The following is an 18,276-nucleotide window of genomic DNA, read 5'->3' on the forward strand; positions in this document are numbered from 1 at the left end:
CTGGAGGGTTGCCAATGTAACGCCAGTTTTTAAAAAGGGATCAAGGGGGTGATCCAGGAAATTAAAGACCAGTGAGTCTGACATCTGTGCCAGGCAAAATGGTAGAAACAATCATAAAGAACAGAATTGCAGAACATATAGATAAGTACAGTTTAATGAGACACAACCAACATGGATTTAGACAAGGGAAGTCTTGCCTCACAAATTAGCTACATTTAGTTTGAGGGCATAAGTAAATGTAGATAAAGGTGAACCAGTTGATACAATGTATCTGGATTTCCAGAAAGCATTTGACAAAGTCCCTCATGAGAGACTTCTTAGGAAATTAAAAAGTCATGGGATAGGGGGCAGTGTCCTATTGTGGTTTGCTATCTGGTTAATGTTGAGAACGGGGTGTTTAGTGTGTCCTTGGGCCTCAGCCCGACCCCAGATGGATCCAGGACCGCACTGAGGGTTGACGGCATGTTCCATTATGGCAGATGGTCTTACCCTCTGCCAAGCCTGCAAGCTCCCAAGGCCAACAACAAGATGATGTTGGAATGTGAATGGTCCGACGACCATTCCGAGCCCTTTCGGACCTGCTGCTTGGAACGGCATGGAGCAGCAGGCCTGGCCTGAGGATGAGGGTAGACGGGCCTTGACACGAAGACATGACACCAAGATCAATGCTACGGCATCGCAGACGAAGACATGACACCAAGGCTGATGCGGACGGCATCAGAGAAGAGGGCTGGAACAAGACATGACACCAAGGTAGTTGAGGACATGACACCAAGGCTGATGCGAGGACATCACGGACCAATGGTCGATGCGACGGCATCCCAGACCAGGGTCGATGCGACGACATCAGGAACAAGGCATAGACTTGACACCAAGTCTGATGCAACGGCATCCAGGACGAGATGAGGAACTTGACGAAATCCAAACGAGACGAGAAGTAGGGAGGAAGGACATTGGCACTGTCTCTCAGGGCGCCCTACTCAGCCCACCTTCACGGGCGGACCCAATGAGCTGGTCGCGGACCACCCTGTCCCACTGCGTGCCCTACACAGCCCGAGGAGGCTGGTCACGGACCACGCTGATAACGGGATGAGCACAGGGAAGAATCCAGCCAAGGCAGAACTTCGACGACGGAGCCATAAGTCGCCCGGAGCTCCACAAAGGCTGGCAGGACATGACGGTTCAGGAGCATAGGACACCAGTCCAAAAACATTTTAAAATTACCTGGTGGTCCAGTGGGGGCACCGGGAGCGATCTCCTGCTCTCGGGCCGTCGGCTGCCACTAATAAAAATGGCGCCAATGGCCCTTTGCCCTTACCATGACCCATGCCCTTACCATGCCCGCGCCATTTTTAAAGATGGCGCCAGCCATCCAGTGCTCCTATCATGTAACAGGGGCTGGCCAATGGCACGGATACCCTGTCACATGGTAAGGGCAAAGGGCCATCGGCACCATTTTTATTAGCGCAGCCGACGGCCCGAGAGGGGGAGATTGCTCCCCGTGCCCCCACTGGAACACCAGGTAATTTTAAAATGTTTTTGGGGGGGTCGGGAGGGTGGGGGAGACTAAGGGGTCAGTTTTAAAGGGTCAGGGTGGGTTTTTTGTTTATCGGATCGGGCGCATTCACAGAGTCCCAAATATGGAGAAGCCCCGAGATAGGGAGAGCTGGCCCTCGAGGAACGAGTACCAGATCCCTGGAAGCAGAGAGACTCATTGGCAAAGTACTCACACAGCGGTTCCACATAGATGGCACTGGCACTGGAACAGAGGCAGGCCCTTGAGGAGCGAGTACCTGGTTCCAGGGAGACAGCTCTGAGGAGTGGATGATAGTAGTACTCACTGATGGTGTCTGTAGCAAATTCTTCCAAGCAGAAGAGGAGATAGATGCAGGCAGCGAGTCAGGGAACATGGGCCCTTGAGCGAGTACTGGTTACCTGATAGCGACATGAAAGAAGCAAAAGAGGCCCCCGAGGAGCGGGTATCCCGTTAGCAGAAAGAGTCCAATGGAAGTTGGAAAGGCAGAGTAGCTGGGTACGGAGAGCAAATCCCATCCATAAGAATCCCCTTGTTAACTCAACGGCTAGCAATAAACTGTAGGCTTATATATCCAGGCAGTGTGACATCATCACAGGGGAACGCCCCAGAGGAATGCACCAATGAGGAAATAAGAATGAGGGCCGCTCGGTGCGCATGCCCTAAGGTACCTGTAGAACATGGCGGGAGGCAGCGCCCAAGCCGGTCCGGGGACGCTGGAGCGGACGGTGCGGCAGCCAGGCGACCATGAAGAGCAGGAGGAGCCGCAAAAAAGGAAAAGTAGGCAGAGTGAAGCTGTCTGGTAGTGACGTTCGCAACAATGTTTTATAAGAAATTGTGGTGTTTCTGTTTTTTCATTGTTGCGCTGCATACAGTGTCTGGTTTATTGTGGTTTCTAGTTTTCTTTCTGCCTTCGCATTTCAATTTATACTTTATGGTCTCTTTATTTTGCATTTGATGAGGGAGTGTCTGGGATCTGCATGTGACTGAGGTGAGGTATTTTGCTAGCTTGTAGTTTTTGTGTAGTGATTTATAGCAGCCTGAATTGTACTCTTTTCCTAATAAGAAGTATATTGGTGTTTTAGGGCCTAGTGTAGTGCTGGCAGTTAGTACTGTTTTGCTATGGGAAGTTTGCTATATCATTGTATTTCAAATTACTCGCTTTCTGAAGGCCAGTCCCACACTTAACACACCTTACAATAGGCCTAATACCGTATGAGCTTCAAGTGTCTATTTTTGTGGGATTTCCTGATAGGCACCATAGCAGTGCACATATTTCTGTACAACAAAATGGTGTTGGCTACAGGGCCAGCCGGTGTCATTTTTACATTCCAGCAAGTAGGGCAGGAGCACCTAGGGATCGCTCTTGTCCCATTCCGTATTTTAGACTCATGGATGGGGTAAGATAGGTTCAAGGGAATATGTCAATTTTGAAAATTTGGCTCACCAGTGGGCTTTATTCTGTAGGGACATGGGGCCTGGCACAGAATGTGAGACTGACAGTTTCTACTGTGTTGGTTATAGGGAAAAATAGCACAATATAAGTGTTAAAAAAAAAAAAAAAAAAAGAATGGAGGGGGAGGCAGCACAGAAATTGTTTGCACAGGGCAGCAAAATCACCAGCACCGGCCCTGTTCAAAGATCTCCTTTCCTTTTTTTCCCCTCCTATCTATCCCATTAAATTCCCTCAGCACCATACCATTCCTAACTCATTTTTTCTACATCCTCTCCTTCAACGTTCGTTCAAAACACTTCCTGGGAATCCTCTAAGCTTTCTCTAATTAAAGATCTTTAAGCTGTCAGTGTAAAGTGTTTATTTTGGTTAGCCCACAACACTGTAATGAACAATCCTGTTATCTGGGAAATAGGTTCAGAAGCAGGAAAGTTGGTTGGTGGGCGCTGCGGAAAAGAAGAGATTGAAGGGGCCCCAGCATGGACATATGATATAATGGCATACTGGGCATGCCCAGTAAGTCACAGTCAAATTTCAGGGCCAGGCTGCATCTGATGATGTCACCTATGTGCAAGGACTGCCATCCTGCTTGTCCTTGGAGAAAAACCATTAAAGCATAGTTTTAAATTAAAAAAAAAACATATTGTAGAGCTTAATATCCATATAATAAGCACTCATACATTATATTTATTTATTTATTTATTTAAACATTTTTATATACCGGCATTCGTAGGACACATCATGTCGGTTCACAATTAACTGAGAAAGGAAATTACATTGAACAAGGGGGTTTAACTGGGGGAAATTGGATAATAATTGGATAAAAGGAACAAGGTAAAAAGCGAAGTACAAGAGAAAAGAGAAAGCAAGCATGGATAACTTAATTGGAAAGATATGGGTTTAAAATTACATATTACATAATATATTATATAATATCTACATAATATAATATAATATCTACATTATATTTACACAGGAATGGCTAAAGAGAGATTAATTTGAACTTAAATATAAGAAATTGGTAATTGCAGCACAATATAATGAGCTACACAGATGGTTCATGGCAATCAGAGGAAAAAAAAAACTGAAAAAGGAAACATAAATGCAGATTGTGTTTTACAGAATTGGAAATTATTTCCTGATTTCAAGGCAACATACATCAGAAGGCTTGTAAACAAAATACATTCAACACACAATGAATAATCCAGAAATACACAAATGTAATGCATTTTAAACACTTACAAAGAGTACAAATTAAGTGTTATTTAAATACAACAAAAACAGAATCATTTTCCTAGCTAGTATATTAACTTCTCAGTTTCTTTGAAGATGAGAAAGAAGGCTTTTGCTGCCATATGTTCTCTGTCCAAAATATTCTTGATGCCCAAAGTTTCCCATACAGAATTTCCAATTTTTATGGTATCTGAAGCCAAATTTAACAGAGCTGCTATTACAACTCTGAGAAATGTGGTCAGAAAGTGCTCAGGAGTGCCAGTTGCCAAACATGAAAACAACAATGTGTTGCAATATTACTACCAAAAAAACAACAAGGGACACACCAAATGATCTATATTGTTTGAAATTACTTCATAGGTCCCATAAGACCCAAAACAATTAGCAAAAATACTTCTCAAGCCTATGAGAAAATTGTCAGGGTTTCTGGAATCTGGGTACACCATCCTAGGAGCAGTACAAATCGAGAAGGCAGGACACTGGACTAGATCAGGGGCAGTCTTCTGCCTAGTTCAGCTCCTTCCACCGCAGATTGGGCCTTTGGGTTCTGGAGGCTGGTAGGTCTATGCAGCGGAAGTACATTACAATGAGACCGCTGGACAAGGCTGGATAAGGCAAGGCAGGCAAGACTTGGCAGATTGAATGGGGCAGGAAAGGTTGGGCTGCAGGGCTAGACGGGGTAAGGCTTGGTACAGAAGCTGGAACAGGCAAGGCTGAATTACAAGGCTGGAACAAGGGTACTGGAACCAGGGCAGGACAAGACCAGACAGCCAAGCACAAGACGGAACAAGAACTGGACTAGGCAGGCGAGGACAAGACTAGACAAGGCAGACAAGGATAACACTGAACAAGAAACAGAGACAAAGGCTGGCAATGGCCATAAGGCAGGATATAAGCTAGAATAGGCATGAAGGCCTCAAGGCAAGGCTAAGAGAAGAGCAAGAAGACCGGAAGCCATAAGGCAGGCAAGAAGCAAGAAGACCACAAGGCAAGACAAGGTACAGGGCAGAATGGCCAGGTCAGAGAGCCAGGGGTGAATCCATGAAAAGGCAGAGAGCTTCTGGCAAGGCAGGGTTACATAGGCCTGGAGCTGGGGCATGGCAAAAGCAGCAAGGACCTTAGCAAGACTGGTAGAGATGCCTAATGAGGGTCTCTGCTGGTGAGGAGGAGTCATTGCAGGAGTCAAGAAGGTAGGATGAGACTGTGTAGCAGACCAAATCCTAACAAAAATATATTAGCCATATCTGTATATACAGGGCCAGATAAAACTTATGCGCGGGCGTAGATTTGTGCGCGCAACCTGGCACAAACAAATCTACACCTGATTTTATAACATGCGCGCGCAGCCACACGCATGATATAAAATCCAGGATCGGCGCGCGCAAGGGGGTGCACACTTGTGCAACTTGCATGCACCGAGCTCTAGGGGAGCCACGATGGCTTTCCCTGTTCCCTCCGAGGCCGCTCCGAAATCGGAGCGGCCTCGGAGGGAACTTTACTTCGGCCCCGCCCCCACCTTCCCCTATCTAACCCGCCCCCCCCCAGCCCTACCTAAACCCCCCCCCCACCTTTATTTTGTTATTTACGCCTGCTTCCGGGCAGGCGTAGGTTGTGCGAACCCCCCGGCACAGCCGCTGTGCCGGAGGCCTCGGTCCCGCCCCCACCTCGCCCCCGGCCCGCCCCTTTTTTCAAGCCCTGGGACATATGCAAAATAGGCTTGGCGCGCGCAGCAGCAGGTTTCGGGGTTACACGCAAATCTGCCCCATATTACATAAATGGTAGTTGCTCTGGAACAAGCTCAGATGAGTTTTCCATTCATTTTTATGATATATCTATGAAAAATAAGTGCACATATGACACATTAACAGATACAAAATGAGGTTGAATTAGCACAAGTTTGAGAACAGTAGAGCCAAACACCAACACTTCATTTACATTCCCTAAGGAAACTCCTTAAGAGCTTGCTGCCTGAATTGCTATCCAGCCATTTCTGATCCAAGCATGAGGTAAATGTTGTGGGTGCTAGTAAACACAGCCAGTAAGGGAAAAATCTTTAGTCTTTTTTTATTATAATATCTCTTATAATAGGAGCAGTGTTTCCCAAACAATGCAGAGGAAATCCAGCTCAGCTTTTCTGAGCAGTTACACTTAATTAAATATACCACCACCTCTAATTTACACACCAGTGAGTTAGTTTGTATAACATTTTCCTAATTGGTTTGCATTATAATTGTATCTTGTATTCATTCCCCCCGCCAAACACACACCTCAACTCCACCAAAGACCGTGCTTTACCCATTGCTGGTCCCCATCACTGGAACTCGATGCCCCCTGATATTCGACTTGAGCCTTGCACCCAGACCTTCAAAATAAAACTAAAAACCTGGCTCTTTAAACAGGCCTTCTCACAACACCCCTCCACTCCTATTTGACAACCTCCTACCCCCCACTGTACATTTTTCCCTTTTTTAGTTAATTCTATGTTTTCTTAAACCAGTTACTTGTTCCTCTAACTTCTCTCCCCTTTATCTATCCGCTCTTCTCTATCCTTTTCACTTTTCTTAACCTCTCTTATTTATTTAATCAGTTGTTTGTCATAATGTAACCTATTTATTCAGTTATTTGTTATAATGTAACTTTTTTCTTCTGATTTCTCTTCCTTCTCTTCCCTTTTGTTTTATGTAAACCGATGTGATGTCCATACGAATGTCGGTATATAAAAATGTTTAAATAAATTAAATAAATTATATATACTAATAAGAATGGATTCCTATAAGTCATATGATCCCCTGTAAATTGAGCCCTGAAGGCAGAAATAAAACCTAATGCTGACCCTTGACATACTGTACTTTTTGATCTTAAACATACTTCTTAGCATTTCAGTAGCCTTGGCTATTCCTACAGATCTGATCAGTGAGATCTCTATTCCTACATGTTTTGTCCATCGGTCTCAGATGGCTTCGCCCGACATGCCTCACCTCTATTTCAGCCTTCTCCACCAGCCTCGGGAGAATGGTGTCTGTAGCGTCTCCTTGCTGCACCCTCCGGCGTCCCCGGAGCGGCTTTAGCGCAGCGTCCCGACATGTTGACCTGAGGCCTCCTAGGGCGCGCGCATGCCTCATGTTACGCTTGGGCTATGTTCAGGGGTAGTGAACACCACCCAGAAGGGTGGCTCCAGGTGGAGAGAGACAGGGATGGCTGGAAACAGTGTCTGGGTCCAGGCTGGGTCAGGGCAGGCGGCAAGTAGCAGTGTAAAAGTCCAGGCTGGGTCAGGGCAGGCGGTAGGTAGCAGTGTCTGGGTCCAGGCTGGGTCAGGGCAGCTAGTAGAAAGACAAAGAGCCCGAAGGCCACACACACACGTACGGCAGAGCAGAGAGCCCGAAGGTCACACACACACACGCACGGTAGGGCAGAGGACCTGTAGGCCACACACGGACACACCGCAGAGCAGAAGGCCCGTAGGCCACACACGGACACAGGGCGGAGAGCCCGAAGGCCTCACACACACAGACAGCAGGGCAGAGGGCCCGTAGGCCACACACAGACACAGGGCTGAGGGCCAGAAGGCCACACACGGACACACAGTAGAGCAGAAGGTCCGTAGGCCACACACGGACACAGGGCAGAGAGCCTGAAGGCCTCACACACACAGACAGCAGGGCAGAGGGCCCGTAGGCCACACACACATACGCACGGTAGGGCAGAAGGTCCGAAGACCATACACAGCACAAGGTAGAAGGCCCAAAGGCACACACAGCGCAAGGCAAGGTAGAAGGCCCGAAGGCCGCGCAAGGCAAGGCAAGGCAAAGCAAGGCAAAGGAAGAAGGCCCAAAGGCCGTGCAAGGCAAGGCAAGGCAAAGGAAGAAGGCCCGAAGGCCGCGCAAGGCAAAGGAAGAAGGCCCGAAGGCCACGCAAGGCTAGGCAAAGCAAGGTCCAAGGACCACACGCACAGCAAGCAAGGAAGGCTAGAGCAGGGAACCCAGGCGAGCTCAATGCCGAAGCACCGAAGGAACTGTCAGGCAGGGTTATAAGGGAAAGCCCAGAACATAGAGTGGACAAGGGAGATGGACTGGGCCTGTCAGGAGAGCCAGCTCTAGAGGGACCCCTGGTGGTGAGGCAGTTGCACAGCAGCCATAGCCGTAACACCTCACATCTTATTGCAGTGTTGGCGCGAACCTCGGGGGCGTCCCCCTCGAGTGACGTCACTGCTTCCGACTACAAAAGGTTGCCCATTTGCTGACTCTTGCCAAGTTAGCAACGGATTGGATTTGTTCCGGTCTAAAGCTACTCTGCCACTTCTGCTGCTGCTGCTGGAAGCTATCTTCACCCTCCAGGGTTCTACTAACTTGGGTACCCGCTCCTCGGGGGCCCTTTGCTTATTTCCAGGTGATTATCCTGAATCCAGGTACTCGCTCCTCGAGGGCCTGTGTGTCTATCCTGGTGCCTGCTCACATCCACCCCCAACCCAGGTCCTTGCATGCTGTCTAGGAGGGGAGGTGCTAAGTAGGAAGTAGAGGGCTGATCTCTGTTGCCTGAGATTTTGGACACTAACCGAAAGAGTCATGGGCCTTGTCTGCTTATGCCCATAGGTGAAAGCAGCATTGCTGATGATGCCTCCTTGGGCTTGACATCCGGGGCATAAGAACTTAAGAAATTGCCATGCTGGGTCAGACCAAGGGTCCATCAAGCCCAGCATCCTGTTTCCAACAGAGGCCAAAACCAGGCCACAAGAACCTGGCAATTACCCAAACACTAAGAAGATCCCATGCTACTGATGCAATTAATAGCAGTGGCTATTCCCTAAGTAAAATTGATTAATAGCCATTAATGGATTTCTCCTCCAAGAACTTATCCAAACCTTTTTTGAACCCAGCTACACTAACTGCACTAACCACATCCTCTGGCAACAAATTCCAGAGCTTTATTGTGCGTTGAGTGAAAAAGAATTTTCTCCAATTAGTCTTAAATGTGCTACTTGCTAACTTCATGGAGTGCCCACTAGTCCTTCTATTATTCGAAAGTGTAAATAACCGAGTCACATCTACTCGTTCAAGACCTCTCATGATCTTAAAGACCTCTATCATATCCCCCCTCAGCTGTCTCTTCTCCAAGCTGAACAGCCCTAACCTTTTCAGCCTTTCCTCATAGGGGAGCTGTTCCATCCCCTTTATCATTTTGGTTGCCCTTCTCTGTACCTTCTCCATCGCAACTATATCTTTTTTGAGATACGGCGACCAGAATTGTACACTGTATTCAAGGTGCGGTCTCACCATGGAGCGATACAGAGGCATTACAATATTTTCCTTCTATTAACCATTCCCTTCCTAATAAATCTTAACATTCTATTTGCTTTTTTGACTGCTGCAGCACACTGAGCAGACAATTTTAAAGTATTATCCACTATGATGCCTAGATCTTCTTCCTGGGCAGACACCACTCAAGACCTGGCTCTGCACTACAGTTCAGTTCATATTTCTGCTGTGCTTCTCCCAAGAGCGGAGAAGCACAGCAGCAGCACGAACCACAGAAACAAACAAATCCTAGCAAAATAGCCCCTCTTTTTGGTTTCTCTCTCAGTCTCTGTTCCTGTAAGCCTATGACCTCTTCTCTCTTACAGCCAACCTCCCGTTTTGGGAGAGACAGCAGAGCAGCCCATAGGCTGTTTTTCTTAATGCTGTGATCCTGACCTTCATTTTTATCACCTCAACATTTCAAATACGCTCTAGCTTTCTTTATGCTGCTGGCAGCCCAAAGCAGTTTATGTCAGGTCGGGGATGGCTGTGGGGTACCCAATTTGTTGTCCTTCCGTTCAGGAAAGACAATCTGGTGGCAACCAGATAACTATAAATAAATCACTAAAAAAGCCCAAGCTACAATAAGCCGACAGACCTCTGAAGTCAGAAAAATTGAGCAAATGAGGGAACATCTGTTCATTGGCGAGCTGCAGCTGGAAGGGACAGGGTAGGGTGTGCGTTCCGTATGATTGGGGACGAGGAAGGCTTTTTCACCTTCCTGAAAGCATTGTCGAATGATTTCCCTAACAACGCTGTAATTGGTGCAGGTAGCACCTCAGTTCTAAAGCTCTAGGGTTAAAAATAAAAAAAATCCCCAAAGCCACACAACTTCTTTATTTATTACTGTCTGTCCCGCCAGCTGGCAGCCTGCAGGGTAAGTCGGAGAACTTGGAGGAGAAAAAAAGATTTTTAGCAAAGATCACAGTTGGGACTTGGAGCCTCAAGCTAATCACTCATGCTTCTGCTGTAAAGACGGACAGGAGGCTGGCAGAAGCACTCACTCAGACTCAGCTGATTGGAAGACAGCTGGGAAGGTCTAGAGGTCAGACAGATAGGCTCAGCTGATTGGTTTCAGAAGGCAGATGGGCGGGAGGACTCATTCCAGCTCATCTGATTGGCTGAAGGTAAACAGGAAGTGGGACTGGAAGGCAGACAAGCTACTTTGAAGTTAACGAAATAGCTCTTCTATGCTGGCGCTTTACAAAGACAGAGTGAGTCAGTGAGAAAAACTAGCGTATAGCTTTTGCCGTTTGGGCTGTAACACTTATCGTACTCTGCCAATACTGCTACATGGGGGAAATCTGCCGGCATCTTTGGCCCACATCCAGACTACAAGGGCTAATGAGGAGGAGACGCCAGATGCCATCGCTATGGCAACCGGAGGGCACAAAAAGGGTGGCGGCGTGGCGTCACTGTATCGCGCATGCGCCTGATGGTGACCTAGTGCGCTGGTTGCAAGGCGGGCAGAGGTGGCGGGATTCTATGTTCGAATAAAGTGGGCGACTCAATTAGGGTCCCGACTTGGAAGTGGAAAATCAGTTCGCCTTGCACGTGGGTTCCGGTAAAACTGTATTCGGGCTCAGCTTTGTGGAAGAAAGAACAGTGCAGCGTGATGTGAGTTTGGAGGAGTATTTTTTTTTACTGGTATCTTGAAAGCTGGCTGCAACACTTTCTCTTCCTATCTGTGCAGCATTAGCGGGGTTGTGACTTAAAATATTGTTCGGGGGGGCGAGATTTCCAGTCTTCTTTAAACCAACAATCAGGGATTTGGGCAAATTATTGGAAGGATACTGCAAACCTGGTCAGGGTCACATACTCCTGCCACCAGGGCCGGTGCAAGGGTATTAGGGCCCTAGGCGAAACGTCAGCTATGCCGCCCCCCCCGCCCGCCTCCACACACAATTAACTTACATTGTGCATTAATGAAAATAACGAAGTCTGTATTTATAACAGAACACTTATTTGACATTTTTATGCCATGTAAACCATTGAGATGATTTGTCTTATCGACGGTATAGAAACTTTTATAAATAAATAAAAATAAATAAAATAAACATAAACCAAAGCTATACTTGTTGCTCAAACAAAAAAAGCAGACACATCACATAATATTAAATAATTAAAATAGCAGTCAATCAAGAAAAATAAACTTAAAAAGCCATCTTTACTTACCCCCTCCAGCAGCTCTCTTACTCCTCTTCCATGCAGGCTGTAGTATACACCAGAAGCAGCAGAAGTGGCTAAGCTCTATACTCATGGTCCTCTTCCTTAGTGCCCATGTCTCTCACACACACACCATATCAGTCATGCCCCCATGACCAGTTTCTGTCTCTCACACACCAATCATCTCCCAAACAGTCTTTGACAAACACACCAGTCACCTTCCTGAACAGTTTCTCTCATGCCATACACACACACAGGCTTCCCACTCTCGTGTTCCACTTACATATATGGGCTTCTCACTCTCATAATCACTTTCTCTTTCTCACACACACTCATCAGTCTCTCACTCCCATGCTTGTTCTCTCCACATGCACAGGCTTCTCATTCCCATAATCACTTTCTTTCTCTCACACACATACACAAACACACACACCAGTCACCTGATCTCTCTCATGCATACACACACACAGGCTTCCCACTCCCATGTTCTCTTTCAGATATACAGGCTTCTCACTGCCATGCTGTATCTCACACACTCCCAGCTTTCTCACTCCCATGCTCACTCTTCACATGCACAGGCTTCTCATTCCCATAATCACTTTCTTTCTCTCTCTCACATACACACAAACACACACCAGTCACCTGTTCTGTCTTACATATACAGGCTTCTCCCTCCCATGCTGTGTCTCACACACACCCAGGTTCTCACTCCCATGCTCACTCTCTTCACATGCACAGACTTCTCATTCCCATAATCACTTTCTCTCTGTTACACACACCAGTCTCTCTCTCATTTCCATGCTCGCTCTCCAGGTGCACAGGCTTCTCATTTCCTGAATCACATTCTCTCTCTCACATTCACATACACACCAGTCACACCGTCACCTTACCAACCAGTCTCTCTCTCATACATGCACACACACACAGGCTTCCCACTCCCATGCTCTCTCTCACATAATCAGGCTTCTTACTCCCATGCTTTCTCACATACCCAGAGTTCTCACTTCCATGCTTTTTCTCTCTTTCACACACACACACACACACACACACACATCAGTCACATCCCTGACTGACTCACACTCTCACACATCAGTCATCTCCTTGAGCAGTCACTTTCATTGTCTCTCACATATACACATACATCAGCTCTCTGACCAGTTTCTCTCAATCACACACACATGCTCTCGATCAAATACATTCTCTCACTTACACACAGGCAGGCTGGCTGCTTCTCTCTCTCACTTCCTCTCCCCCCCCCCAGCACAAATGGTAGCTGCAACAGCCTCCTCCTCCAGCCCCCGCAGGCCAAGAAGGAAGAATCCCATCGGCCGCAGGAGGCTCGTGCTGCTGACTCCTTTCCCGATTATCAGCTGCTTCGATTGCTCGGGGGCCGATGCTGCTGTCGCCACTATTTTTTTCATGCGGCACGGCTCTTTCTCCTTCCCGAGCATCACTTCCTGTTCCGGGTCAGGGGGGGGCGGGAAGAAGAAAAGGGCAGCCGCGGATACTACAGCTTTTTTTTTTTTTTTTTTGCACCGCTGCCGTTCCCGCTGGGCTTGAAAGTGCTGATAGCCCGGCGGCAACGGCAGCAGGGAAGAAAGAGCAGCGGGAGAGACCGGGAGCACGCGACACACTGGTTGAGAACCGCTGGGGGAGGTCAGATGGGTCTTTTGGGGCGGGCTGCCGGCAGCGGCACTTTTATTTTTATCGGGGGGGGGCGGCTTAATGCAGCTTTTTTAAATTTTACCGGGGCAGCGGCTGAGCGCGGCTCTCTTAATTTTACCGGGGCAGTACCGCCCCCGAGAAGCTGGCGCCCTAGGCGACCGCCTAGTTCGCCTAGTGCTTCCGCTGGCCCTGCCTGCCACTTTGCAGCCACTGTTGCTGTCGATGCTGTGCTGCCCCCTCTACCCCCCCCACCCAGCAGTTTCTTGTTGCGTTCCATGTTGCAAGCGTAGAGCAAGGTCCTTAACTCTTATCTGCCCTCTAGCTCTCTGCCTGTTGGGTGTATGTGCGGCCAAACGATGCGCTCGGCCGAGCACACCATACTGAATTGGCTTGACTCAAGAGTACATGAAAAAACAAAAAAGGTTTCTGTCGTTCCTGAGACTTACTCTTGTTGCAATACTTAAAATTAGGGGGAAAATGTAAGTACTGTATTTTTTGCTCCATAAGATGCACTTTTTTCCCTCAAAAGTGGGGGGAAGCATCTGTGTGTCTTATGGAGCGAATATAAAAAAAAACAACCCAAAAATGTAACTACAACCCTCACCATCTTTACTCCCCCCCCGCCCCGCAAGACTTGCCAAAAGTCCCTGGTGGTCCAGCGGGGGTCCGGGAGCGATCTCCTGCACTTGGGCCGTCGGCTGCCAGTATTCAAAATGGCGCCGATAGCCTTTGCCCTTACTATGTCACAGGGGATACCGGTGCCATTGGTCAGCCCTGCGACATAGTAAGGGCAAAGGCTATCGGCGCCATTCTGAATACTGGCAGCCGTCGGCCCAAGTACAGGAGATTGCTCCTGGACCACCAGGGACTTTTGGCAAGTCTTGGGGGGGGGGGGGGGCGGTTGTAGTTAATTAAACTTAAAGGGTTGGGATGGGTTTTGTTTTTTTTTTTTCAACAAAGAGAACGATAAGTTTTCTGATCCAGGGAATGGACAGAAATGGCCCTCCCCAGACCCAAAAACGAAATGGGGACACACAAAAATTTTATGCCTTCCCCTAACTTGCTCCATAAGACGCACAGATGCCCAGGACAGACCCGGTTTAGCAAACCATTTTTTTTTTTTTTTAATTTTCCCGCTCTGAGTCCTAGGTGCGTCTTATGGTCAGATGCGTCTTATGGAGCGAAAAATACGGTACTTGATTACAAAAAAAAAATTTGGGTGATACATGCAGGCATGTGTGTATATTGTGCATGTGAGTTATTTGTGGTGGGATGAAATGGATGTGCGTATTGAGTGCCCGTTTTACTGGCCTGTGCTCAGCCACGTCTCCTGGGCGCTCAATGCTTTTGAGTGCTAGGGATGCACAATTTTAGCCAACCGCATCCTTTTTAACGTGGAAGCTCATTAAAATATATCATTGGGCACCCAGGAGAGGTGGATGTGCGCTCATTGAAAAAATGGGCGCCCAGTTTGGATGCATGTTTTTATGTGCATGATATTGCATCCCCCTCAGAGAGAAAGTCAAGTGAAAGACACCGAAACAGATCATTAAAGTTACTGTAGTGTTTAGTCCTGGGGGAATTCTGTGCTACTGCGGAGCGCATAATTCCCCCCCCCCCCCGTGCAGAATTGCCATTTTCTTCGCAGAATATGGCAGAGGAGAACCTAGCTTGCTGCGAACGGAGCGTGTGAAGATGAAGGCCCCTGGCACGCTGTTTGCGGCGGAGATGAAGGCCCCCGGTGAGAGTGAATGTGTGTGGGAGGAGAAAGTGAGAGAGAGCAGAGGGGTGAGCAGGAGGGGGTGAGAGAGAGCATGGTAGGTGAGGGGGGAAATATGCTTGTGTGGGTGCCAGAGAGAGGGAGCCTATATGAGGAGATTGTGAAGGAGTGTGTATGTGTGTGAGAGGTTGGGAGCTGGTGTGTATGAAAAAGGGATCCTGTGTGACGGGGTGCATGAGAGAGAGACATAGGTAGCCCATGTGAGGATGTATGTGTGAGAGAGAAAGGGAGCTTGTGTGGGTGTGTATGCAAGAGAGAGGGAAACTGTATGAGAAGGTGTGTGTATGTTTATTTATTTGAGTTTTTTATATACCGTCATTCGGAAGAGCCATCATAACGTTGTACAAAAATACATTTTTTCTTAAGTTGTGCAACAGGTGGATATTAAACAGGAGTGAAACATTTCAAGTCCAGAAATTATTATTATGTGGGACGAGCAGGGTATGTAGGTTCTGGTTGGAGAGAAGTTATTTTGAAGTTTTTTGATGAGAGGTCAGTTGTGAGATGGGATGATCAGAAGTATGAAGGTCAGTGAAGCATTTGCGAAACAATGTTTTTAGAGATGTGTATTAGAGAGAGGGAGCATGTGTGTGAGAGAGGGGAGGTACAGAAGGAGCCTATGTGAGGGGCCGTACTGAGAATAGGGTCAAACTCTGGGAGTGGTGATAGAGTGGAAGGGGTTGAGCCTAGAGGTGTAGGGGAGAGATACTGGCAGGTGGAAGAGTTGGGGCCTGAGAGGGCAAAATGGCCAGGGGAGTAGGGAGAGCGAGTAGAAGGGACACTCTTACAGTGAATTTCTAGGGAAATTCTGCTCAAAATATTTAAAATTCTACATCTCTAAATAATTTTTTTTCTGTATTAATTTAAAATGTAATTACTTAAAAACCGTCATGTAAATTGTGTTATTTTGCCCAATATAAAGTTTGCAGAATTTTGTGTGTTTGTGCAGAATTCCCCCAGGAGTAAATGTTTAGTTAATAAACAGCTCAATGCAATAAAGTGTGTTCAGTTGAACACACGATTTTACCCACACTTAAATGCACATTTTGTGCAGGTAACTATTACTCCTAATGCAGGAAGAAGTTTTACCTGTACAAAATGTACGTTCAAAAATGTGCCCTCAGCTTGAATGCCTTCACATGGAAATTTCATGCAAATGAGGTCATTAAGCATTCTCTCCCAATGCAGAGAGGTGCGCTGTCTGAGAGCACATTTTAATTCTAGAAACTTTACTTCTGGTCGGAGGTGGATCCGCTGCTGGGGTTCTGCCCTGTACTCTGAATGTCAAGTAGCCCAGGCTTGACAGTGCATTTATTTATTTATTTATTTATCTTTAAGTCTGCCCGTGGCCCAATAGTTCTCTAGGATCACAACTAAAGTTATGCCCCTAGATTGAGAGGCCCAACAAAAGAGATGCTCCTATATCAGGGCTTCCCAAACCTGACTGAGGAGCCCACAGCCAGTTGGATTTTCAGGATATCCACAGTGAATATGCATGAGATACATTTGCATACCACGGAAACTTGGTGTGTGCAAATGTATCTCATGCATATTCATTGTGGATATCCTGAAAACCTGACTGGCTGTGGGGTCCCTAGGACAGGTTTGGGAAGCCCTGTATATGCTCTCTCCTCTTCAGCCCCTCTCCTCCCAAGGTAAGATGTGCTTTCAGCCTGCACTGACCTCACATTTTAACTCCTGATGCATTAGCATAGCATTAGCTTACTGCATTGGGAGTAAATTTTTTTTTTTTTAACTTGTGTGTGTGAAAACTTGTGCATTAACAAAGATGTTATTGAATCAGTGTGTATTTAGAGACAAGAACTTTTATTGTTAGGGGCAGAAGAGCCTGATGCTCTTTAGGAGGATGGCTGGGTTTCTCTCTAGAGGAGAGGTCCCAGCATCTAGAAAAGGAAACGCATGCTTGGTGGGGGTGACACCTTGGTGAAGAAGCTGGAGGCCTAGCCAGTAAAAAGACCAGAAGGGACAGCTTTACTCAGCAAGAGTTGATGGTATCAGACCATGTGTGTCGGTTCCCTTTTTCTGAGCGCGGCTAGAAGTCAGTCAGTCTGCTGTGGAGTAGCACCGTTGTCTGGACTGAGGAAGCATCTCCAGGGCTGCAGTGATGCAGCACAGGGGAACAGTAAGCCCAAAAGCCATGAGTAAGTAAACTCTGCCTGAGGCAGTACTGTTATTAAACCGTGTATACATGCTACTATTGAATGCACGGCCTCAAGGACAAGAAGAGGAGAGCATCTCGAACGGGAAACAATATTACTGTTTATCTAATTACGCTTTTGAGGTGTGGAGGCAAAATGAATGTTGTATCTTTTGTAAGTCAAAATAAATCGCAAGGTTATTAAAAAGAACCTTAGGAGGCAGCTGTACTATTTATTTTTTGAGGCTTTATTTCACTCTTTTTTAGGAAGTGGAAAAACCTGAGCTTATCTAATTGAGCAACAACTGCCGGGCTGACTGGTGGTAGGTTTTCTTATTGACAGTGAATGTGATTTTGCTGTCTTGTCCTGTATGAGTTGCTGATTGCTCCATAACTTTCTTTCCCATGATTTTCATCTTATCTCCCTGGATAGTGGGTTTGTTCAGTTTTGGGAATCCTCACTGGGCAAAGAGGGCTGGAGGGAAATGAGGGTTGTGAGCTAGTTCCTTGCACTAGCCATGCAACTTGGGAGGATGTTCTTAAGCAGGTTAACTGAGTATCGGCTTTCTGTACCAAAACTTTCAGGAGACAGCAATGATATATTTTGTTTAATATATATGTAGCTGGTAGGTCATGGTGCTTCGCTTACAAAAGCATTTTCTCCATAAGCACAGAATGGGAAAGAACAGAGGGTAAGTTGGGCTTATACTGTATAGAAATGAAAGCATGCATGAGATGATGGTAGATAGAAGATCTGACCAAAAGGAAAGTCTTTTCTGGTACTCGGAGACTCTGGTGGCAAATTAGCTAATCTAGTACTGGATAGCATGAGGGCAAAAAAAGATAGATGGGTGTAGAAAGCAGGTTAAGGCAACAACATTAAATAATATCACACTCTGCAAACATAATAACATAAGAAATTGCCATGCTAGGTCAGACCAAGGGCCCATCAAGCCCAGCATCCTGTTTCCAACAGAGGCCAAACCAGGCAACAAG

At 46.9% G+C, this 18,276-nt stretch overlaps 1 protein-coding gene across 3 annotated transcripts in view; it reads left to right on the forward strand.

The window, feature by feature from the left end:
- The first annotated feature begins 10,650 nt into the window (after positions 1 to 10,650).
- The window catches only part of CEP78 (centrosomal protein 78), a 243,015-nt gene continuing 235,389 nt past the window's right edge, over positions 10,651 to 18,276 (forward strand). For 2 of the 3 annotated variants that reach the window (XM_029616516.1, XM_029616532.1), the window contains exon 1: positions 10,947 to 11,128. The gene's annotated coding sequence lies outside the window, so the exon portion shown is untranslated. Of the gene's footprint in view, positions 10,726 to 10,946; positions 11,129 to 18,276 lie in introns of those variants that run through there. The other variant, XM_029616524.1, reaches the window with a different exon arrangement.

The sequence above is a fragment of the Rhinatrema bivittatum genome, chromosome 1, assembly GCF_901001135.1.
Source record: "Rhinatrema bivittatum chromosome 1, aRhiBiv1.1, whole genome shotgun sequence".
NCBI classification, from domain to species: Eukaryota; Metazoa; Chordata; class Amphibia; order Gymnophiona; family Rhinatrematidae; genus Rhinatrema; species Rhinatrema bivittatum.